Below are 26,819 nucleotides of genomic sequence, written 5' to 3'. Positions count from 1 at the left end.
TGAAGATAATAATACCAAATAATTTGTGTTTGCAATCATTTTCAGGAAGAAACTGAGTATTATCTGACAGAATTACAGGGGTGCCAATACTTTTGGCCATGACTGTATGTGTGCATATGTATGTGTGTATCCTCACCCCTCTGCCGCATTCATTAGGAGGGTCTGATAGCGTCATAAGGAATTGGGAGTTGAAAGTGGATGTCTTATAATAAACTGGGGTTTGGGAGAAGATGTTTTATAATGAATTGGTGTTGGGAGAAGATGTTTTATAATGAATTGGGTGTTGGGAGAAGATGTTTTATAATGAATTGGGGGTAGAAGAGGATGCTAACTGATACTAAGCAAAATTTGAATCTAGGCCCTTACCCTGTTGATCAGATGTATGGGGCCTTGTAGATTTCTAAAGTATTCAGACCCCTTTAAATTTTTCACTGTTTCATTGCAGACATTTTGTAAATTCAAGAAAGTTCATTTTTTTTCTCATTAATGTATACTCTGTACCACATCTTGACCGACAAAAATAAAAATGTAGAAATTTTTGCAAATTTAATAAAAAACAAAAACTGAAATATCATATGGTCATAAGTATTCAGACCCTTTGCTCAGACACTCGTGTTTAAGTCACATGCAGTCCATTTCCTTGTGATCCTCCTTGAGAGTTCTTCTCCTTCATTGGAGTCCAGCTGTGTTTAATTAAACTGATAGGACTTGATTTAGAAAGGCACACACCTGTCATATAAGACCTCACAGTGCATGTCAGATCAAATAAGAATCATGAGGTCATAGGAACTGGCCAAGGAGCACAGAGACAGAATTGTGGCAAGGCACAGATCTGGCCAAGGTTACAACAGAATTTCTGCAGTACTCAAGGTTCCAAAGAGCACAGTGGCCTCCAGAATCCTTAAATGGAAGAAGTTTGGGACCACAAGAAGTCTTCCTAGACCTGGACATGCAGCCAAACGGAGCAATCGTGGGAGAAGAATCTTTGTGAGAGAGGTAAAGAAGAACCCTAAGATCACTGGAGCTGAGCTCCACAGATGCAGTAGGGAGATGGGAGAAAGTTCTACAAAGTAATGGCAGAGCGACCAGACGGAAGTGGAGGGCCCGCTAGGACCGTGGGGTACTCGGGCGGGGTACTTAAAGGGGAAGGTTATGGCAGCGGTGACCCGGTCCGTGGCCCTGGGCATCCAATTAAAGGGGATGAAGTGTAGTGGACAATAAAGTCTATGGGGAAATGTTCGTGACGCCACCTGTGGTACTCGGCCAGGGATGGCCGATGCTGCTTAAAGGGGACCACTGAGGTTGATGGTATTGCAGCAGAGTTGGTACTGCTCCCCACAGGTAGAGCTTAGTCCCCAGGGCTACTGGTGCAGTTAGTAAGGGATAATAGCTGGTGGGGTTCAGGACTAAGGATGCAGGAAATAACGGGACGACACAGGGTTTGAAGTTTCTATTACCTTTTTACTGATATATTTCAGGTGCAGTCTGGGGCACAGGTTACAGGTGTAGATGGGGTCCAGATGCCGTGGGAGTAACTTGAGATCCACTTGGCCAGGTGGATTCGGAGGCCTTCCTTCTGTGCTGAATTCTGTCCCTTGCCGCCTGAAGCTTTACACAAGTTCCTCTTTGTCTGTTACTCCTAACCTGTATGGCTGTATGGTTGACAGCATGAGCCTTTCATGGGCACTGTCTTCTCACTGGCAGCCCCAGGCTCCTGACTTGCTGTGGTGCCTCCAGGTATTAGATGGGTCAGGAGACCTGCAATCTCCTGCCCTCCGGTTCTAGCTGCTGGGCCTTTAGTACCCGTGTAACCACGGACTCCGGTGTCCGGTTTCTTTTGATCTTAATCCTGGGAAGAGTTCAGTTATAGCTCCATTCCCAGTCTCTCTCTTCATGTGCTTCCTTTCCCTTCAGTGTCTCACACTAATCTCCCCAACTCCACCTCAAGACTAGAACATATAGGGAAGCTACTCTGAAACCAGGTTTGGAGCTCCCCCTTCTGGTCTGTAGTTAGGAAGGTGTTGTATGTTTGTGTTACCTGCTAAGTGGATCCCGTCTTACCTCCAGGCAAGACATGACCCCCCCCCCCCCCCCCCCGCGTGAGGAGGGCAGTGCCACTGTGGTAACCGGACTTCTGGGGCGCCACAAAAGCCTCTCCTCAGTGCAAGACATGAAATCACGCATAGTTTCCTAAAAAACACCATTAATGGCTCCTTGACTGAGACATAAGATTCTATGGTCTGATGAGATAAGGATAGACCTTTTTGGTGATAATTCTAAGCGATATGTGTGGAGAAAACTGACACTGCTCATCACCTGCCCAATGCAATCCCAACAGTGAAACATGGTGGTGGCATGGGGGTGTTTTTCAGTTGCAGGGACAGGACAATTGGTTGTCATTGAAGTAAACATGAATCTGGCCAAGTACGGAGATATCATGAATGAAAACCTCTTCCAAAGTGATTTGGACCTCAGACTTGGCCGAAGGAACACCTTTCAACAAGACACCCTATGCATACAGCTAAAATAACAAAGAACTGGCTTCAGAACAACTCTGTGACCATTTTTGAGTGGCCCAGACAGAGCTCTGACCTAAACCCAATTGAGCATCTCTGGAAAGATCTGAAAATGGCTGTCCACCAGCGTTCACCATCCATCCTGATGGAACTGGAGAGGATCTGCAAGGAAGAATGGCAGAGGATACTCAAATCCAGGTGTGAAAAACTCGTTGCATCATTTCTAAGAAGACTCATGGCTGTACTAGCTCAAAAGGGTGCTTCTACTCAATACTGAGAAAAGGGTCTGGATACTTATGACCATGTCATATTTTAGTCTTTCTTTATTAAATTTGCCAAAATTACATTTGTGTTTTTTTTTCTGTCACGATGGGGTACAGAGTGTACATTAATGAGAAAAAAATGAACTTTTTTTAAATTTACCAAATAGCTGCAATAAAACCGAGTGAAAAATGTAAAGGGGTCTGAATACTTTCCGTACCCACTGTATAAAGACATGTGTTCGTTCCCCCCATAAAATGATGTCTCCCATCGTGGCCTCTAACTGTAATAATACCCCCTTATCCTGGATTCCTTCATGGTATAATGTCCCCCATCCTGGGCCCCTCTTGAGAATAGTGTTTCCTGATCTTCTCCAACACATTTGAGAGAAAAAAAAAAGATTCTTTCCTTCCTCTGCTCTTAAAACACATGGTGTCCTCTTCCACAGCCAGCAAAGGAGCTGGCAGATGACTTCGGTGTGCCCGTCGTGGCTTATGACGTCACTGTCACAGACATGCCGATGTCAGCTGCTGGTCTCTGATTGGCCAGAGGAACACACTTCAGGTGGATATGCATCAGAATCTGAAAACTGAATTAGGTGCTGGTGACCTCTCATCCTGGTGCAGATGACTCGGCGAGATGTCAACCTCTGTGCAAGGAAGTATAAGGAAACACATGGCTGACGTTATTAGCCTAGCTTTGTAAGTTGTGAAATGATGCAATTTTTTTTTCCCTGCAACCATCGTGAATTGAATCATAATTTTTTAACTCATAAGTGACCTATGAATTTGAGGAAATTCAACTCAAAGTTGATCTGCATCAGATAATAAAGAACCCAGAGTTATTTTGAAGCAAAGGATGATTGTATTAGTGTTCCAGTCCTTCTTCTTCTAAAAAAAATAATAAATAAAAAATCTCGCAGCACGCTGACAAATTATCTGCTATGGCGCTTCTCAAATGTTGAGTTACACAAGCGAGTATAGTAAAGGATTGGCGTTTAATTACATAATGTACAAATGGAAAGCAATCAACCTTAATTGCTGAATCTGTTATTTTAGCTAGAGTTCAATCAATTTTTTCACCGATGTATAACGCCTTGACTCTAAACTGTCTCAAGATAATCTGGGCATTTTGCCAAGGAAGAGGAGTCTGTGTCATGGTAAGAAGAGCGCTATACTAACAAAAGCATAATTAGCTGAAGGTATACAAAATGAAATGAAGGGACATGCAAAATGGCGATCACTCAGATTCTCTTGTTTATTTTTCTAGTACTTTCCAGCCAGCTACTTCTGGTTAGCACTCCTAAACCAAGGCTGCCACAGCGATTTACTGCCAATTCAGACATGATGGCTTGTTCAGAAAACACATTTGGTTATTCCAAGGGGTTGTATCCTTTGTCACGGAAATCAGTGGTAGGGGAAGAATGATGCAAAAATGGGCACTTTGCTGGAGTTCTTATGAGGTCATTTACATCAACATAATCCAACATCAGAGTGGTGCTCTTCTTCTCTAGACAAAGCACAATGGTCACAGTTACTTAAATTGTTTACAACCCCCAAATATTAGTTTCATCAGTGGATATCCCGATAAAAGATTCAGGCTAAGCTGGAGTGCGGCATGCATTAACCCACGAACCTAATCCCCTCAACCATGTAAAGGAGTTTAACCATTAGAGCCAAGCTGAGAAGTTGTAAGCCTCAGTAAAAAATCCTCCTTCATTTGGTTGTAGTCCTGAGCCGTGTGGACCTGCAATATTCCCTTTGGGCCAGCTGACTGTCAGTACGCAGAGCAAATCATATGGCACAATCCACCTTTTCCCACTTTGAGACTTGGTACCATTCTATATTAGGGTCACATGAACTACTTTCCCTGTCCTGTTCACAGCCCACCAGAGCTGTATGCCCACAATTCTAGGCAAACACTTTTCTGCTTCTGAAAATAGAACTGCTCTAGTACAACCATAGCCCATTGTGTTGGTGAGAAGCATTTCCCAGAAATTAATACATTTGGTATTAAAATGGCAGTATAGGGCGTGATTACAGGATGATGGAGAAATGTGTGCACAACCAGCAGTCTGTAAGGTTTGATTGAATTAATAAAAGGGGGCGCTAGGACATAGAAAGGTGAGCAGAGTATCTGCAGCAAACAAATACAGCAAACCACTAAGGAAAGTCGGGGGGTTAAACATAGATTAGAATGCTAATGTTTGCACGAAGATGCTCCCACTCAGATAAATAAAAGGTGAAAAATATTAAAAAGGACTGTTCTGTCATAAAATAGTCACCAGAGGAATGATACTGACACATAGGTAGGAAGTTAAATTGTTTACCTCATTGCAGTACTTTTGCTGATGTTGTAAGGTACATATAAATGCTGGAGTCTTCTAGTGCGTTGAATTCCAGTTAGGAGTAATACATGCTCTGTGAAATTCTTCTGGAGTGCTGTCCCGGCCGATGACAGTTACTCCACAGCTCCCTCGTCTCACCGGTGCGCTAGCGTGGCTGTCACATTGATTTACCTCCAGAGAGCAAGAATCCCACAGGACCTTCGTGACGTCAATGGTCACGTGTTCGATTACGGGGTATGCAATGAACCAATACCTTCCTACTAGTTTCGGAAATCCATGGTTTCCTGCATCAGGGATAGTCCAACGGAGGAATTGGTAGCCTTATATATCTCTCCTCATCATTCTCAATTAAACGCAATCAGCTCAACCTCACAATTTAACCCTTTTGGTCTCAGAGAATCTAAATTAAAAATCCAGTAAGTTTCTGCATGGGACATCTGTTTCATATAATCCCCCTTTCTCCAACTTGACAGCTCGGGTATACTAAATAAAAAAGGAATTTGAATTTATCGAGACACCACATCCGAGAATTGCATTTTTCTACCAAAAGTTCATAAGAACCCAACTAATCCCCCAGGAAGGCCAATCATCTCCAACATTCAATATTTAACTGCTAACGTGTCTAAGTATGTAGACTGCCACTTACAAAAGGTGGTACCTTCTCTACCTTCTCATCTAAAAGACAGCACACACGTAATAAAAAATTCTTAATGAAATAGTGGCAAAATCATAACATTTTGGGTATGTTGAACATAACCTCATTGTACACTGTGATCTGACACAATTAAGGGTGTCAAGTAGCTACTTATTTTTTAAAAGCGTCCAATACATTACCGCAGGAACAAATTTCTTTAATTTCGAACTGTATATCATTTATTTTAACCCATAATTACTTTCACTTTGGAGCGGACTACTAGTCCCAGCAGTGGGGTACAGCCATGGGGACCATGTTTGCACCCAGCTATGCTAATCTTTATGTGGTGGGATAGGAGTCCCAAACCAACTATTCCCACGGAGCGCTGCGTGTGAACCTGGTCCTCTGGCACCGCTTCATTGACGATATTCTTTTTATTTGGTCAGGTAGCCCCAAAACACTTTCACAGTTTTTAATTGAAATTAATAAAAATGACTTTTTTTTTTATTTTACTGCAACCGTAAGTACTGAGTCTATAAACTTTTTAGATGTTAATATTTTCATAGATAACGGAACTTTTCAAACCCATACATACCATAAGCCAACGGATTCTAATAATTTTATCTCCATGAATATTTGCCACCTGCCAAGTTGGCTAATCAATGTTCCTAAGAGCCAGTTCATATGCACATACAGGAACTGCTCTAGAAAACAAGATTTTATAGAAGAAACCAATTTTTTAAAGAATAAATTCATAGGCAAGGGCTATGATAGGGAGTTTCTTTTAAAAGAGAGACAAAGTACAGGACCAATCATGGGACTCTTTACTCCAAAAAATGCCGAGGTATGATGCACAACAGGATATGAATGAAAAATTACCAATTATAATGCAAATACCCAGAAATACCCACATACTAAGGGAAATTGTGAAAAGACATTTTGGGGATCTTGAAAGAAGACAAAACAATTGGGGAATTGTTACCAATAGATCCAAAATTCATCTATAGAAAGGCAAAAAATGTGGGGAATCTCATAGCACCATCAGTACCTAATTTTAATTCAAGAAAAATATCCCTTTTGGGTCCCTTGGGAAATAAATCGGGTTATTACCCATGTCGTAAATGTAAGATTTGTAGATTATTAAATACGATGAAACAACTCACTATTTCAAATGGAAATCCGGACTGCACTATTTATGATTTCATTATTTGCAACACGTCAGGGGTCATTTACTCTGTTAGATGCCCCTGTGACAAACTATACGTGGGTCGTACAAAACGACCACTTAGTCCGCATTAGTTAACACCTTAGAAATATAAAAAAGAAATTTGCAGGACACCCCTTATCACAGCATTATGCAGATCAACATGGGGGATCTTTTTCTGGTACAGTGATCACTGGCCAAATTTTTGAAATCTGACCAGTGTCACTTTATGTGGTAATAACTCTGCAATGCTTCAACAAATCACAGTGATTTTGAGAATGTTTTTTTTCGTGACACATTATACTTTATGATAATGGTAAATTTAGGTCAATATGTTTTGTGTTTATTAATAAAAATTATCAAAAATTTGAGAAAAATGTTAAAAAATTAGCAATTTTCAAAATTTGATTATCCCTTTAATCCAGATGATCATACCACAGCAAACCATTAATAAATAACATTTCCCACATGTCGGCTTTACATCAGCATCATTTGTAAAATGTTGTTTTATTTCGTTAGCATTTTAGGAAGTTTAAAAATGTAGCAGCAATTTTTCATTTTTTTCAAGGAAATTTACTAAATTTATTTTTTTATGGACTTATCCATGTTTGAAGTGACTTTAGGGGTCTCATATATTGGGAAACCCCCAAACGTGATACCATTTTAAAAACCGCACCCCCTAAAAAATATCGAAAACTGCTGTCAGGTAGTTTATTAACCCTTCAGGTGCCATACAGGAATTAATGCAAAGTGGTATGACAGAAAAGAAAATGTGAATTTTTACCACCTAAATACCTCTAACTTTTGAACAGATTACTACAGCTGTCAGACTCTTAGGCCGCTATTTGATCATGAATTGCCACGGCAAACATCAGGACAAAAAAAAATCATGATCTGAGGGCACCAATTGGGATAAAGAGGAAGCCCCAACACTCTGTTAACCATATATAATGATGTAGTCACTATTTACAGCAGCATCTAAGGGGTTAAACAGATTTGGACGGTGCAAACACTGATTGTGGCTGATGCAGCAAGTTGTCAGCTATAGTGCACAGTCAACAGCTGCTGGATTGTTACCTGTATGGGGAGGCTATTCTCTTATATATCAGGTCAGTTAAAACGTATTGGCGGTCATTAAGGGGTTTGTCCCCTGCAGAAACTTACTGGATTTTTAATTTAGATTCTCTGAGACCAAAAGGGTTTAATTGTGCGGTTGAGCTGCTTGCGTTTAATTGAGAATGATGAGGTAAGATATATAAGGCTACCAATTCCTCCATTGGACCATCCCTGATGAAGGAAAACGTGGATTTCCGAAACTAGTAGGAAGGCATTGGTTCATTGCATACCCGGTAATCGAACACGTGACCATTGACGTCATGAAGGTCCTGCTGGCTTCACGCTCTCTGGAGCTAAATCAATGTGACAGCCACGCTAGCGCACAGGTGAGACGGGGGAGCTGTGGAATAGCTGTCACCGGCCGGGACAGCACTCCAGAAGAATTTCACAGAGAATGTATTACTCCTAACTGGAATTCAATGCACTAGAAGACTCCAGCATTTAGATGTACCTTACAACATCAGCAAAAGTACTGCAATGAGGTAAACAATTAAAGGGACTCTGTCACCTGAATTTGGCGGGACTGGTTTTGGGTCATATGGGCGGAGTTTTCGGGTGTTTGATTCACCCTTTCCTAAAGCAATCTTGCCTTGCGCAGGCATGTACTATGGAGGACAGAGAATGAACTTCAATCCAATATTGCAGCCAGCATGCAGCCAGCGGGTAAGGAAAGGGTGAATCAAACACCCGAAAACTCCGCCCATATGACCCAAAACCAGTCCCGCCAAATTCAGGTGACAGGTTCCCTTTAAGTTCCTACCTTTGTGTCCGTATCATTTCTCTGGTGACTATTTTATGACAGAACAGTCCTTTTTAATATTTTTTTTCACCTTTTATTTATCGGAGTGTGAGTATCTTAGCGCGAGCGTTAGTTTTCTAATCAAGGTTTGTTAGTTTACCTGTTTTGTGATTTCTTTATAAATGTATTATTCAATTCATCCTTGGTGCTACTAGGAGGTCTTTCTGTCGTCTTCCATGAATCTGCATTATGACTTGTGATTGTTCTTCTTACTTATGCTTTTGGCTCACACTCTCTTGCAGTAGGTGTGTATCCAGATGGTATGGTCCTTTCCTTGACCAATATGAGCGAGTGTGGTTGTAAGGGGGTGACAGAGTCAGTCATGTGCCTCCCCCCCCTCTTTGGACAGTGTAACATAGTTAGTAAGGCTGAAAAAAGACATTTGTCCATCCAGTTCAGCCTATATTCCATCATAATAAATCCCCAGATCTACGTCCTTCTAGAGAACCTAATAATTGTATGATACAATATAGTTCTGCTCTAGGAAGACATCCAGGCCTCTCTTGAACCCCTCTACTGAGTTCGCCATCACCACCTCCTCAGGCAAGCAATTCCAGATTCTCACTGCCCTAACCGTAAAGAATCATCTTCTATGTTGGTGGAAAAACCTTCTCTCCTCCAGACGCAAAGAATGCCCCCTTGTGCCCGTCACCTTCCTTGGTATAAACAGATCCTCAGCGAGATATTTGTATTGTCCCCTTATATACTTATACATGGTTATTAGATCGCCCCTTAGTCGTCTTTTTTTTAGACTAAATAATCCTAGTTTCGCTAATCTGGGTATTGTAGTTCTCCTATCCCCTTTATTAATTTTGTTGCCCTCCTTTGTACTTTCTCTAGTTCCATTATATCCTTCCTGAGCACCGGTGCCCAAAACTGGACACAGTACTCCATGTGCGGTCTAACTAGGGATTTGTACAGAGGCAGTATAATGCTCTCATCATGTGTATCCAGACCTCTTTTAATGCACCCCATGATCCTGTTTGCCTTGGCAGCTGCTGCCTGGCACTGGCTGCTCCAGGTAAGTTTATCATTAACTAGGATCCCCAAGTCCTTCTCCCTGTCAGATTTACCCAGTTGTTTCCCGTTCAGTGTGTAATGGTGATATTGATTCCTTCTTCCCATGTGTATAACCTTACATTTATCATTGTTAAACCTCATCTGCCACCTTTCAGCCCAAGTTTCCAACTTATCCAGATCCATCTGTAGCAAAATACTATCTTCTCTTGTATTAACTGCTTTACATAGTTTTGTACCATCTGCAAATATCGATATTTTACTGTGTAAACCTTCTACCAGATCATTAATGAATATGTTGAAGAGAACAGGTCCCAATACCGACCCCTGCGGTACCCCACTGGTCACAGCGACCCAGTTAGAGACTATACAATTTATAACCACCCTCTGCTTTCTATCACTAAGCCAGTTACTAACCCATTTACACACATTTTCCCCCAGACCAAGCATTCTCATTTTGTGTACCAACCTCTTGTGCGGCACGGTATCAAACGCTTTGGAAAAATCGAGATATACCACGTCCAATGACTCACCGTAGTCCAGCCTATAGCTTACCTCTTCATAAAAACTGATTAGATTGGTTTGACAGGAGCGATTTCTCATAAACCCATGCTGATATGGAGTTAAACAGTTATTCTCATTGAGATAATCCAGAATAACATCCCTCAGAAACCCTTCAAATATTTTACCAACAATAGAGGTTAGACTTACTGGCCTATAATTACCAGGTTCACTTTTAGAGCCCTTTTTGAATATTGGCACCACATTTGCTATGCGCCAGTCCTGCGGAACAGACCTCGTCGCTATAGAGTCCCTAAAAATAAGAAATAATGGTTTATCTATTACATTACTTAGTTCTCTTAGTACTCGTGGGTGTATGCCATCCGGACCCGGAGATTTATCTATTTTAATCTTATTTAGCCGGTTTCGCACCTCTTCTTGGGTTAGATTGGTGACCCTTAATATAGGGTTTTCATTGTTTCTTGGGATTTCACCTAGCATTTCATTTTCCACCGTGAATACCGTGGAGAAGAAGGTGTTTAATATGTTAGCTTTTCCCTCGTCATCTACAACCATTCTTTCCTCACTATTTTTTAAGGGGCCTACATTTTCAGTTTTTATTCTTTTACTATTGATATAGTTGAAGAACAGTTTGGGATTAGTTTTACTCTCCTTAGCAATGTGCTTCTCTGTTTCCTTTTTGGCAGCTTTAATTAGTTTTTTAGATAAAGTATTTTTCTCCCTATAGGTTTTTAGAGCTTCAATGGTGCCATCCTGCTTTAGTAGTGCAAATGCTTTCTTTTTACTGTTAATTGCCTGTCTTACTTCTTTGTTTAGCCACATTGGGTTTTTCCTATTTCTAGTCCTTTAATTCCCACAAGGTATAAACCGCTTACAGTGCCTATTTAGGATGTTCTTAAACATTTTCCATTTAATATCTGTATTCTTATTTCTGAGGATATTGTCCCAGTCTACAAGATTAAGGGCATCTCTAAGCTGGTCAAACTTTGCCTTCCTAAAGTTCAGTGTTTTTGTGACTCCCTGATAAGTCCCCCTAGTGAAAGACAGGTGAAACTGTACAATATTGTGGTCGCTATTTCCTAGATGCCCGGCCACTTGCAGATTTGTTATTCTGTCAGGTCTATTAGATAGTATTAGGTCTAAAAGTGCTGCTCCTCTGGTTGGATTCTGCACCAATTGTGAAAGATAATTTTTCTTGGTTATTAGCAGAAACCTGTTGCCTTTATGGGTTTCACAGGTTTCTGTTTCCCAGTTAATATCCGGGTAGTCAAAGTCCCCCATAACCAGGACCTCATTATGGGTTGCGGCTTCATCTATCTGCTTTAGTAGTAGACTTTCCATGGTTTGTTATATTTGGGGGTTTGTAACAGATCCCAATGAGAATTTTGTTACCATTTTTCCCTCCATGAATTTCGACCCATATGGACTCGACATCCTCATTCCCTTCACTAATAATATCCTCCCTTAAAGTGGACTTTAGACAAGACTTTACATAGAGACAAACCCCTCCTCCTCTCCGATTTTTACGATCCTTTCTAAACAGACTGTAACCCTGTAAGTTAACTGCCCAGTCATAGCTTTCATCTAACCATGTCTCGGTTATTCCCACTATGTCAAAGTTACCTGTAGATATTTCTGCTTCAAGTTCTTCCATCTTGTTTGTCAGGCTTCTGGCGTTTGCGAGTATGCAGTTTAGAGGATTTTGTTTTGATCCAATCTCCTCGCTGTGGATTGTTTTAGAAATGTTCTTACCTCCCTTCTGAGTATGTTTTCCTGGGTCTTCTTTGTTCGAGTCTAATGTTTTTCTTCCCGTTCACATTAACATAAACACTATGGAACTGCACACATTTAATGCATTTAATGTATTCCTTTATTGCTATTGTAATATGTATGTACTTTATCATTGTTTGATGTTATATTGTGATGTGTTTACGTTTACTTGGCATAGGGTTGGGGAAAGATATAGAAGATAGATTAGAGATGGAATAGAAGGGTAGCAGTAGCATAGGACAATAGTGGGGCACACCAGAGATAGAGAATGAGAATGTTAGAATAGGCTGTTAGCATAAGGGTTTTTCCAGGCTGGGAAGAGTTACATATGGGTGTAGTACAGGACAGTGGGATATAGTGAAGGGACTTCCTGGTTAGTGAGCAGAGCCCGGGCAGCCATGCCCAGGGCAAGAACTAGTAATGCAGCAGTGAAAGCAGTCCGATTGCTGTGGTGGTGAAGTTGCTGCGGCAATTAGGGACCCCAGGCTGGGCGGCATGGAAGTGGTCACCATCTTACACGGTAATCGTTCCAAGGAGGATCCGGGGCCCACAGCCGGGACTAGGCAAAGCTGAGATGGTGAGCCTTTTACCTTTTCCTATTGAAACTGGACAGGAGAATGGGAGGAAGCTGGTGGACCTAAGGGCACGAATGCAGCAGAAGGGATAGAGATTGTCCAGCAAGGCAGGGAATGCCAGGGCAAGGCAGAGAATGCAGGGAAAGCACCAGGAAAGTCATTGCATGAGAACTGTGCTATATCTGTGTCAAGAAGGGCCTGTTAAGTAAAGTTGAACTGTTAAGCATGGACATAGATTCTGGAGTCGTTTGTGAGAACTGGGAATCTAGATTCAGAGGTTCTTTCTGTTTCAGCCATCCCGGCTCCAAAGTAAGTGTTCTACTTTGCTTCCTTAGTGATTAGCCAGGGTGTGGCGATGCAGCAACTCCCCTCCATGATTACCACCCTGGTCTCCTTACATGGTCAACTGGACCTGGTATGGGTCTTCAAACATGGTTCCAAGCCCTTTCTCATGTGTTTCGTAATTACAACACCCTCTCCCAGTTATAGATCACTAGATGGTGGCCCGATTCTAATGCATCGGGTATTCTAGAATATGTATGTATGTATATAGCAGCCACATAGTATATAGGAGTACTACGTGGCCTGTGGTATATACCATGTGGCTGCTATATACATACATACATATTGTAGAATACCCAATGCGCTAATATAGGCCATGCAGTAAATAACACAGCCCACGTAGTATATAACACAGCCCACGCAGTATATAGCAGCCACGCAGTATATAGCAGCCACGCAGCCCACGTAGTATGTAACACTGGCCACGTAATATATAGCACAGCCCACGTAATATGTAGCACAGCCCATATAGTATCGAACAGTGGCCACGTAGTATATAGCATGCAGTATAGAACACAGCCACGTAGTATATAACACTGCCCACGTAGTATATAACGCAGCCCACGCAGTATATAACACTGGTCAGTGGCCACGTAATATATAGCACAGCCTACGCAGTATAGAACACAGCCCACATAGTATCTAACACTGGCCAGGTAGTATATAGCAGCCACGCGGTATCTAAGACAGCCAACGTAGTATTCAGCAGTGTGGGCACCATATCCCTGTTAAGAAAAAAAAAATTATTAAAATAAAAAATAGTTATATACTCACCCGGCGGGATCCAGCGTAGATCCAGCGATCCTCTGGCGATGCGCGCGTTTGCCACCATCTTGTGTTCCCAGGATGCATTGCGAAATTACCCAGATCACTTAGCGGTCTCGCGAGACCGCTAAGTCTTCTGGGTAATTTCGCAAAGCATCTCTGGGGCCAGAAGCTGGCGGCAGGCGGGAGCGCATCGTTGTACTACGGAAGGTGAGAATAGCAGGTTTTTGTTTTTTTATTATTTTTAACATTAGATCTTTTACTATTGATCCTGCATAGGCAGCATCAATAGTAAAAACTTAGTCACACAGGGTTAATAGCGGTGGTAACGGAGTGAGTTACCCACGGCATGATGCGGTCTGTTACCGCTGGCATTAACCCTGTGTGAGCGGTGACTGGAGGGGAGTATGGAGCGGGCGCTGACTGCGGGGAGTATGGAGCGGGCGCCGGGCACTGACTGCAGGGGAGTAGGGAGGGACTAATCGGACTGTGGCCGCCGCTGATTGGTCGCGGCAGCCATGACAGGCAGCTGGCGAGACCAATCAGCGACTTGGATTTCCATCACAGACAGAGGCCGCGACCAATGAAGATCCGGGACAGAGAGACGGAAGTGACCCTTAGACAATTCTATAGTAGATGACTTCTCTTAATCTCATCTTGATGTGAAAGACAGTGGTACACTTGGATTTCAGTCGCTGCAGTTTATAAGTGACAAACATCCTGTCTTAGCTGGGGACCCCAATAATACTACTTAGAGTTCCCTCACAAGAGCGTATAAGGCCAGATTCACACTTGCGTTTGGGTAGAGTGCGTAGGGCTGCATACTTCCTCCCTTAAGCTCTGCCCACTTCCACACTTCTTCCCTTAAGCTCCTCCTACTTTTGCATGTGTCCTGTGTACCTATCTTTAACATTGGGTACGCAGGGACATGCTTCGTATGCTGATGCATCCGCATGCGTTGTTTTGACGTGCGAGCTGATTGCACGGGAATGCAATAAGATATAATAAATTTGCTACCACTTTTGTAGTGGTTTCTGCACAAGGCCAGATCTAAGGCCATCCTAAACGGACATCCACAGAGACAAGGAGATATTTGCCTACCATGGGTCATTGTTTGAAATCTATCTAAAGTTTCAGGAACTAGCCTTGGAATAGCCTTGGGCTTTGTCTTCTTGGGACCTTATTGTCTGTGCTTTTTTGTGTGTAGCCAATACAGGTAAAAATCTAATGGCTTCTTTAGGGTTATATGCACACGTTGCAGATTTGACTGTGGAATTTTCTGTGCAGATTCTGCATTCCTTGGCAGAAAACGCAGGTTAGAATATGCGCCTTTTTTTGGTATGTGCACACGTTGCAGATTTCCTGCAGATCTGCAGCTTTTTTTTCCGCGCAGAAACGCTGCAGATCTGCAAGTGATTTACACTACAATATAAATCAATGGCAAAAAAAATACTGTGCTAATGGTGCAGAAAAATCTACACCAAAAACGCAGCAGTTTAAAAAAAGGACCATGTCAATTCTTTTTGCAGATCTGCTGTGTTTCTGCATCCATTCCATAATAGAAATCTGCAGGGGTTAAAAAAAAAAGGAAGAAATCTGCAATGTGTGCACATACCAAAAAAAGGCGCATATTCTAACCTAATTTATTTAACAGTAAATTAGACCATGGGTCACGAAAGGGAAGAGCGACTAGGAGCACAACACACCTCCTTTGATCCCTAAACACCATCCAGACATGTTGTTTTCTTACTCTTGCATTCTTCGTTCAGACAGGAGCGCATGTCTCTTGTGATGGGATCCAGGGCCGGACTGGCCATCTGGCAATTCTGGCAAATACCAGAAGGGCCTGTCTGGTCGTGGGCTGCCTTGTCTGCTACTTTAACAGAATCTGTGTTCTCAAGACATACATACTGTTAAGAGTTGTGACGAGCACAAAGTCACTGACTCGTCACAAACCCCAGCAGGACACAGGTATCATTACAAGACATATGGGTCTTGTAGTAAATCTTGCTTTTCTCCATCCAGGGTAATATTCATAATATATCCCATCTGGTGCTTGGGGAAGAGACAGCATGGACCTGTGATTTCAAATGCCAGGTGTTGTGAATTCTGTTGTCAAGCTCCCTCCTGTGGTCATGAATGGTACTTCGGCTGGTTCTGTCCATGGTCATGTCCTCTGGTGGTTGTGAGTGGGGCTGCGGCTTCTGAGTTTCCTTCCACAGGTGACGAGGTTAATTCATTAGCTGGCTGCTCTATTTAACTCCACTTAGATCATTGCTCCATGCCACCTGTCAATGTTCCAGTATTGGTCTAGTTCGCTCCTGGATCGTTCTTGTGACCTGTCTTCCCAGCAGAAGCTAAGTTCCTGCTTGTTTTTCTATTGTTTGCTATTTTTCTGTCCAGCTTGCTATTTTGATTTTTGTTTTGCTTGCTGGAAGCTCTGGGACGCAGAGGGAGCGCCTCCGCACCGTGAGTCGGTGCGGCGGGTCTTTTGCGCTCTCTGCGTGGTCTTTTTGTGGTTTTTGTGCTGAACGCAAAGTTACCTTTCCTATCCTCTGTCTGTTCAGTAAGTCGGGCCTCTCTTTGCTAAATCTATTTCATCTCTGTGTCTGTAATTTTCATCTTAACTCAGTCATTATATGTGGGGGGCTGCCTTTTCCTTTGGGGAATTTCTCTGAGGCAAGGTAGGCTTTATTTTTCTATCTCTAGGGCTAGCTAGTTCCTTAGGCTGTGACGAGTTGCATAGGGAGCGTTAGGAGCAATCCACGGCTATTTCTAGTGTGTATGATAGGATTAGGGATTGCGGTCAGCATAGTTCCCACGTCCCAGAGCTGGTCCTGTATTATTAGTAACTATCAGGTCATTCCGTGTGCTCTTTACCACCAGGTCCATTATTGTCCTAACCACCAGGTCATAACAGCCAGGGCTGAATTTCAGCCCCTGTCCATACCTGATGGGATCTGTGATATAAATCCTAAACCAGTGGTACTGTATGTGAATATATATCACCACAGTCTTCATCCCAACCCTAACCCATCTCTTCAACCTATCACTAACAACTGACATTTTCCCCTCAAGCTTTAAACATGCCTCAATCACACCTATCCTCAAAAAGCCCTCTCTTGACCCATCCTCTGTATCTAGCTATCGCCCTATATCACTTCTCCCCTTTGCCTCAAAACTACTGGAACAACAAGTCCATCTTGAACTGTCCTACCATCTATCTTCCTGCTCCTTCTTCGACCGCTTTCAATCAGGCTTCCGGTCACACCACTCCACTGAAACTGCCCTAACTAAGGTCACCAATGACCTATTAACCGCCAAGAGCAAGCGACACTACTCTGTCCTCCTTCTCCTGGACCTGTCCTCTGCCTTTGACACAGTGGACCATTCCCTGCTGCTGCAGACCCTCTCATCCCTTGGAATCACAGAATTGGCCCTATCCTGGATCTCATCATACCTAACAGACCGTACATTCAGCGTCTCCCACTCACACACCACCTCCTCACCTCGCCCCCTATCTGTCGGAGTCCCGCAAGGTTCAGTTCTAGGACCCCTGCTCTTCTCCATTTACACCTTTGGCCTGGGACAGCTCATAGAATCTCACGGCTTTCAGTATCATCTCTATGCTGACGACACACAGATCTACATCTCTGGACCAGATATCACCTCCCTACTAACCAGAATCCCTCAATGTCTGTCTGCTATTTCATCCTTCTTCTCCACTAGATTTCTAAAACTTAACATGAACAAAACAGAATTCATCATCTTTCCCCCATCTCACACGACCTCCCCAACGAACCTATCCATTACAGTAAACTGCTGCCCACTCTCCCCAGTCCCACAAGCCCGCTGTCTTGGGGTAATCCTTGACACTGATCTCTCCTTTAAACCACATATCCAAACCCTTTCCACTTCCTGCCGCCTCCAACTCAAAAATATTTCACGGATCCGCACATTCCTAAACCAAGAATCTGCAAAGACCCTAGTCCATGCCCTCCTCATCTCCCGCCTTGACTACTGTAACCTCCTGCTCTGTGGCCTCCCCTCTAACACTCTTGCACCTCTCCAATCTATTCTAAACTCTGCTGCCCGACTAATCCACCTGTCCCCCCGCTATTCCCCGGCTTCTCTCCTCTGTCAATCCCTGCACTGGCTCCCCATCACCCAGAGACTCCAGTACAAAAGCCTAACCATGACATACAAAGCCATCCACAACCTGTCTCCTCCATACATCCGTGACGTCGTCTCCCGGTACTTTCCTGCACGCAACCTCCGATCCTCACAAGATCTCCTTCTCTACTCCCCTAATATCTCCTCTTCCCACAATCGCATACAAGATTTCTCTCGTGCATCCCCCCTACTCTGGAATTCTCTACCACAACATATCAGACTCTCGCCTACCATCGAAACCTTCAAAAAGAACCTGAAGACCCACCACTTCCGACAAGCCTACAACCTGCAGTAACCACCGATTGACCAAACCGCTGCACGGCCAGCTCTACCCTCACCTACTGTATCCTCACCCATCCCTTGTAGATTGTGAGCCCTCGCGGGCAGGGTCCTCTCTCCTCCTGTACCAGTTGTGACTTGTATTGTTCAAGATTATTGTACTTGTTTTATTATGTATACCCCTCCTCACATATAAAGTACCATGGAATAAATGTCGCTATAATAATAAATAATAATAATAATAATAATAATAATAATAATAATAATAATGCATTTTCAATTAAAATGAATAGGCTTAACAAAAAGGATGGACATTTACTCCCATTCCTTCTTAAACTTATTCCTCAGACCTCTCTTTTCCGTACGTAAACCTATATGCATGGAATGATTTTCCCTTTCAGCTGCTTGCTGAATCCTGTACCTGGACCAAATACTAAAAAAACTATATATAGATATAGATATAGATATAGATATAGATATAGATATAGATATAGATATAGATATAGATATAGATATAGATATAGATATAGATATAGATATAGATATAGATATAGATATATATATATATATATATATATATATATATATATATATATATATATATATACATACAGTGGGGCAAAAAAGTATTTAGTCAGTCAGCAATAGTGCAAGTTCCACCACTTAAAAAGATGAGAGGCGTCTGTAATTTACATCATAGGTAGACTTCAACTATGGGAGACAAACTGAGAAAAAAAAATCCAGAAAATCACATTGTCTGTTTTTTTTATCATTTTATTTGCATATTATGGTGGAAAATAAGTATTTGGTCAGAAACAAACAATCAAGATTTCTGGCTCTCACAGACCTGTAACTTCTTCTTTAAGAGTCTCCTCTTTCCTCCACTCATTACCTGTAGTAATGGCACCTGTTTAAACTTGTTATCAGTATAAAAAGAAACCCGTGCACACCCTCAAACAGTTTGACTCCAAACTCCACTATGGTGAAGACCAAAGAGCTGTCAAAGGACACCAGAAACAAAATTGTAGCCCTGCACCAGGCTGGGAAGACTGAATCTGCTATAGCCAACCAGCTTGGAGTGAAGAAATCAACAGTGGGAGCAATAATTAGAAAATGGAAGACATACAAGACCACTGATAATCTCCCTCGATCTGGGGCTCCACGCAAAATCCCACCCCGTGGGGTCAGAATGATCACAAGAACGGTGAGCAAAAATCCCAGAACCACGCGGGGGGACCTAGTGAATGAACTGCAGAGAGCTGGGACCAATGTAACAAGGCCTACCATAAGTAACACACTACGCCACCATGGACTCAGATCCTGCAGTGCCAGACGTGTCCCACTGCTTAAGCCAGTACATGTCCGGGCCCGTCTGAAGTTTGCTAGAGAGCATTTGGATGATCCAGAGGAGTTTTGGGAGAATGTCCTATGGTCTGATGAAACCAAACTGGAACTGTTTAGTAGAAACACAACTTGTCGTGTTTGGAGGAAAAAGAATACTGAGTTGCATCCATCAAACACCATACCTACTGTAAAGCATGGTGGTGGAAACATCATGCTTTGGGGCTGTTTCTCTGCAAAGGGGCCAGGACGACTGATCCAGGTACATGAAAGAATGAATGGGGCCATGTATCGTGAGATTTTGAGTGCAAACCTCCTTCCATCAGCAAGGGCATTGAAGATGAAACGTGGCTGGGTCTTTCAACATGACAATGATCCAAAGCACACCGCCAGGGCAACGAAGGAGTGGCTTCGTAAGAAGCATTTCAAGGTCCTGGAGTGGCCTAGCCAGTCTCCAGATCTCAACCCCATAGAAAACCTTTGGAGGGAGTTGAAAGTCCGTGTTGCCAAGCGAAAAGCCAAAAACATCACTGCTCTAGAGGAGATCTGCATGGAGGAATGGGCCAACATACCAACAACAGTGTGTGGCAACCTTGTGAAGACTTACAGAAAACGTTTGACCTCTGTCATTGCCAACAAAGGATATATTACAAAGTATTGAGATGAAATTTTGTTTCTGACCAAATACTTATTTTCCACCATAATATGCAAATAAAATATTAAAAAAACAGACAATGTGATTTTCTGGATTTTTTTTTTCTCAGTTTGTCTCCCATAGTTGAGGTCTACCTATGATGTAAATTACAGACGCCTCTCATCTTTTTAAGTGGTGGAACTTGCACTATTGCTGACTGACTAAATACTTTTTTGCCCCACTGTATATATATATATATATATATATATATATATATATATATATATATATATATATATATATATATATATATATATATATATATATATATAGAGGTGTATGTATGTATATATATATATGTATATATATATATATATATATATATATATATATATATATATATATATATATATATATATATATATATATATATATATACACCGTATATATAGATAGATATATAGATAGAGGTGTATATATATAGTCTCTCTCTCTGTATGTATGTATATGTGTGTGTGTATATATATATATATATGTATATATATATATATATATATGTATATATATATATATAATTTTTTTTTTTTGTCTTCCAATCATTAGCACTAAAACTGTTGAAGCAGTTCCTTTTTTCCATCGATTCATAAGGAAACCTCATCATATTCCCCAATTAACAAGTTCCTTTCCATGAGACTAATTACAAATCACATTCTAGCACCTTTCTTACAGGTGCAGCATACTGTATTAACCCTTGGCTGAAGTGAAAATCATCCACTAGCTATATATTCACCATTTGCCACTTCTTTTCTTTTGATCAAACATTCTTTTCACATAGCTTGAACTATTTTAAGTATTCCTATCTGTTGGCTCCTGTGGAGAATAACACACATCCATGAGGTAACAGACACCCTAATTATTGCTAAGTTCTTGGAAAGAAATGAGAACACATCTGACTTGGGACAAGAGGAGCAGTCACAGAAACCAAGGTCTTAGCTGGATTCTGTGCTTTTCCTTTGTCTTTTTTTTTTTTGTACAGTCCTTGTGCATAAATGGCCCTATCATACCTCTTTCTCCATGCCTTCTTTTTCTTCGTTTGCTTTTCTTCTAGATCCTATAAACTATTGCCATCTTGCGAAATGTAATCATCCAGTCAATTCATGTATATTTGCTCACCTTTCAGCTTTGCATACTTTTTGTGGGGTTTTTCATTATTCCTATTGTACTTCCTCCTCCTCCACCTCTTCCTTCTCCTCTTCCTTCATCTATCATCTCTCAAGGACCGTCTCAAAATAAGTGCATATATGAGTAAGTGTAGTTTTAACTTCTCCAATTTGAGGGATGATGACAGTAAACAGAAACCGTAAATTAATTCAATGAAGACAGACCTTCCCGTTAAGAGATGGCAGTTGTTACAGATACAACTCAAAGTAGATGGGGGGGGGGGGGGGGAGGAGGAGGGGGAGGGGGGCAGCTCTCATCTCCTATCTCAGCAATGGGAAAGTGTGTCTTCACTGTGTAACATGGCACGAGGTGATAGCCGTGGGCGAGATACTCATCTTTTATGCCCTGGCACGTTACATGAAGGTGGGGTTCCTGGCTGGGTGGTGCTACATCCTTGCAGGCCTCATGTAACTGATGACATCGGTTGACCAGGACCAGATGTTTGACAGCTCAATGAGGGAGACCACCAGTTAAAACTTTTTACACAATGATAATTTGGTTGAAATTATGTACAGTGGATGGTGAGCACACCACTTGATGAATATTTCCTTTACAATAAGGAGCATTTTCCACACAGTTTCTAATCTTTTTACTCACTTTAACTCTATCTTCAGTCTTCCTTTCTAACTAACCACAACCCAGATCAGTACTACAGATAACAAAAGTCTTATTCTCAACCCACGGTTCCACGTCTTCTCCCCCCTCAAGCCGTTACTCGTATTCTGTCACTGGCCCTCTGGAACTCACACCTGGTGTACTCTTCGTCTTATGTACTCTGTCCCATATAGGCCTTGGCAGATTTCTAAACTCTGGGCTGTACTGCTAGGTATCTAATCCCAGGACAAGTCTCCCATCGATATAGTTTACATGAACAGGGCCATATTTAGAATCGTGCTGCCCTAGGCACAAGAGCGATATATTCCTCTATTTAAGACATTATGTCCCCAAACACCTGACAATGGGCTATATTCTCATTTACTGGCCTGAGATCTGATCAATGACTAATTTTAAAATGGTTCTTTTCACATAATATGATAATTTTATTACACTCAATGATGTCCTGTGAATAGTAGTCTTTTTTTATCACAAATGACTGGTTAATGCCAATATGTACACAGTTTGATAATCTTAATGAATAATCTTGATTATCGGTTTGTCTGGGGTTTTGCACTCGCCAAGTGTCATCTTTATTTGCTCCTTTTTGAGCACTTGGCTTTGCTTACTAGAACACACTATGGTCCTGGTCCTCAATGCTGTGAAAAGGGTTCCCCAAGACAAATAATAAAGTGACTCCTTTTTTCTATTCGATAAGTAGACAATCCAGCCATACTATTACTAAATAATACGCCCCATAGAGTGACTAAATACCACCATGCCATGGCTATATAACAGTACCCTATGGTAGGTGAATAACACCACTGTATTGTTTCCAAAATTGTACAACAATGCAGACCAGTTAAGATGATACAATCACATCACAATATACCATCTCCACTAAGGCCACATTCACACGTTCAATTTTTGGTCAGTATTTCACATTAATATTTGTAAGCCAAAGTCAGGGGTAGAACTGTCGGTGGAAAAGTATAAAGCTATATGCACTTGTTGAGTATTTGGTGAGATTTTTACATCAGTATTTGTAAGCCAAAACCAGAAGTGTAGGAATAAGGCAGAAGTTGTGACATGTTTCTATTATACTTTTCCTCTGTGTTACAGGCGAATAAGATGTAATTATTCAAATAATTAATGTTTCATAGGTAGTGTTGAGCGATACCTTCCGATATCCGAAAATATCGGTATCAGATTGGATCGGCCGATATCCAAAAATATCGGATATCGCCAATACCGATACCGGAAACCAATGCAAGTCAATGGGACAAAAATATCGGAATTAAAATAAAATCTTTCTTTCCTTGTAGGTTAATTCTACATGAAGGAAAACAACGAATAATAATGTAGAATGTATTGGGGGAGGTGGAGGAGACATGAAAGACATAGAGGTTTAGCCCAATCAAATGGAATAGCAGAAATTATTATATATATATATATATTTTTTTTAAGACGTTCGGAGTTACAAAGATATTGACTATGCGAAGCTTTTTTATATTTTGTCAGATATTTGTTTCACTACTTCCATGCTCTTCACCTTTTTTACTTCTCCAAACTTTCTTCATCATCCGCAGCAGCAGCATCTTTTTCATCAACTTCTCCTTCACCTTATTCATCTTCTTCTTCTTCACCTTCTTCCTATTATTCTTTTTTTTTTATATTCTTAATATTCTTCTTATTCAACTATTATTCTTCTTCATATTCTTCTTTTTCATCATATTCTTATTTGTGACAGGCATTCCTGTAGTTATCTAGAAAAGTTTGAAGATTACACCTTCCATTCTGCCTGTCACAAAATATTTACAACAGGATTTGTCCGCGTTCAGTTTGGCCTGCAGCAGCAGGTTTTTTCCAGGGGCACAACAAGGAGGAACGGACTCGCCCCCATACACTGCTTAGTCGTCTTCTGCTTATAATTTAGATAATATCTTTTGCTCTGATTTTTAGTCTTATGCTTAATGTTCTTCTGCTTCTTGTTCTTCTGCTTCTTGTTCTTCTGCTTCTTGTTCTTCTGCTTCTTGTTCTTCTGCTTCTTCTTCTTCTGCTTCTTGTTCTTCTGCTTCTTGTTCTTCTGCTACTTGTTCTTCTGCTTCTTGTTCTTCTGCTTCTTCTTCTTCTTCGGGGTGGTCTCTGGGGTCATCGTCGTCTCTGGGGTCGTCGTCTCTTGGGTCGTCAGCAGGGAGATCCAGAGTGATTACCAAAAGCCATTTCAAAAATCTTGAACTTGGAAATGTAGCAGAAGGTACAAGAAGGTTGAGGAACTGCCGAGAACCAGCTGATGGTACTGGAACCCGGATGGGTAGCCGAAGGTACAAGAGCCAATAGAACTACCGAGGACCAGCTGATGGTACTGGAACCCGGTTACTAAGCAGGAGGTACCCATGCCAGAAAGCACTACCAAGGACCACCAGACATTGGTGGAACTAGGATACCGAGAAGGAGGCACCTAAGCCAAAGGCTCTGCCTGGAACCAGCTGACGGTACTGGAACCTAAGGAGACCTATTCAAGATTGACTTCTAAAGAAATGCTGCGTTTGTCAGCGTATTGCGCAAAAAATACACCAATGAAAGTCTATGGGGGCGAGAAAATTACTGATTACACAGGGACCATACGTGTGACTTGCGAGAAATACGCAGCGGTGTTTTATAGAAAAGCCAGCAATTCCGTGCGGTGTACAGTAAAATCACCCTGACAGAATAGAATAAGTAGAATAAATGTGTACACATAGTATAGGAGTAGATGTATGTGTATATATATAGATATAGATATAGATAGATAGATAATCAGTCATGGCCAAAAGTATTGACACCCCTGCAATTCTGTCAGATAATACTCATTTTCCTCCTGGAAATGATTGCAAACAAAAATTATTTGGTATTATTATCTTCATTTAATTTGTCTTAAATGAAAAAACACAAAAAGAATTGTCCTAAAGCCAAATTGGATATAATTCCACACCAAACATAAAAAGGGGGTGGACAAAAGTATTGGCACTGTTCGAAAAATCATGTGATGCTTCTCTAATTTGTGTAATTAACAGCACCTGTAACTTACCTGTGGCACCTAACAGGTGTTGGCATGACTAAATCACACTTGCAGCCAGTTGACATGGATTAAAGTTGACTCAACCTCTGTCCTGTGTCCTTGTGTCTACCACATTGAGCATGGAGAAAAGAAAGAAGACCAAAGAACTGTCTGAGGACTTGAGAAACCAAATTGTGAGGAAGCATGAGCAATCTCAAGGCTACAAGTCCATCTCCAAAGACCTGAATGTTCCTGTGTCTACCGTGCGCAGTGTCATCAAGAAGTTTAAAGCCCATGGCACTGTGGCTAACCTCCCTAGATGTGGACGGAAAAGAAAAATTGACAAGAGATTTCAACGCAAGATTGTGCGGATGTTGGATAAAGAACCTCGACTAACATCCAAACAAGTTCAAGCTGCCCTGCAGTCCGAGAGTACAACAGTGTCAACCCATACTATGCGTCGGCGTCTGAATGAAAAGGGACTGTATGGTAGAAGACCCAGGAAGACCCCACTTCTTACCCCGAGACATAAAAAAGACAGGCTGGAGTTTGCTAAAACTTACCTGAAAAAGCCTAAAACGTTTTGGAAGAATGTTCTCTGGTCAGATGAGACAAAAGTAGAGCTTTTTGGGCAAAGGCATCAACATAGAGTTTACAGGAGAAAAAAAAAGAGGCATTCAAAGAAAAGAACACGGTCCCTACAGTCAAACAAGTTCCCTGATGTTTTGGGGTTGCTTTGCTGCCTCTGGCACTGGACTGCTTCACTGTGTGCATGGCATTATGAAGTATGAAGACTACCAACAAATTTTGCAGCATAATGTAGGGCCCAGTGTGAGAAAGCTGGGTCACCCTCAGAGGTCATGGGTCTTTCAGCAGGACAATGACCCAAAACACACTTCAAAAAGCACTAGAAAATGGTTTGAGAGAAAGCACTGGAGACTTCTAAGGTGGCCAGCAATGAGTCCAGACCTGAATCCCATAGAACACCTGTGGAGAGATCTAAAAATGGCAGTTTGGAGAAGGCACCATTCAAATATCAGGGACCTGGAGCAGTTTGCCAAAGAAGAATGGTCTAAAATTCCAGCAGAGCATTGTGAGAAACTCATTGATGGTTACCGTGCGCGGTTGGTCGCAGTTATTTTGGCTAAAGGTTGTACAACCGAGTATTAGGCTGAGGGTGCCAATACTTTTGCCTGGCCCATTTTTGGAGTTTTGTGTGAAATGATCAATGTTGTTCTTTTTGCTTCATTCTCTTTTGTGTTTTTTTTTTCATTTAAGACAAATTAAATGAAGATAATACCAAATAATTTGTGTTTGCAATTATTTTCAGGAAGAAAATTATTATCTGACAGAATTGCAGGGGTGTCAATACTTTTGGCCATGACACTAATAAATATATATAAATATATATATATATATATATATATATATATATATATATATATATATATATATATATATATATATATATATATATAATCTTATTTTCTGAGGTATAAGACGACCCCCAACTTTTCCATATAAAATATGAAATTTGGGATATACCCACCGTATAAGACTGGGGTCATCTTATACGCCCAGTCATCTTATACGGCGTGTGGTTCTCAGGGTCTGGAGGAGAGGAGTCTCTCCTTCAGGCCCTGGGATCCATATTCATGTAAAAAATAGA

General features: G+C 41.5%; 1 protein-coding gene across 1 annotated transcript in view; it reads left to right on the top strand.

Annotated features, from left to right (window-relative positions):
• ELAPOR1 (endosome-lysosome associated apoptosis and autophagy regulator 1) overlaps positions 1 to 26,819 on the top strand; it is a 349,091-nt gene that overhangs the window by 110,225 nt on the left and 212,047 nt on the right. The gene's annotated exons all lie outside the window — the stretch shown is intronic.

This window comes from Ranitomeya imitator, chromosome 3 (assembly GCF_032444005.1).
Source record: "Ranitomeya imitator isolate aRanImi1 chromosome 3, aRanImi1.pri, whole genome shotgun sequence".
Taxonomy (NCBI): Eukaryota; Metazoa; Chordata; class Amphibia; order Anura; family Dendrobatidae; genus Ranitomeya; species Ranitomeya imitator.
The sequence above is the reverse complement of the archived record's forward strand: the minus strand, read 5'-3'. Positions and strand labels throughout refer to the sequence as shown.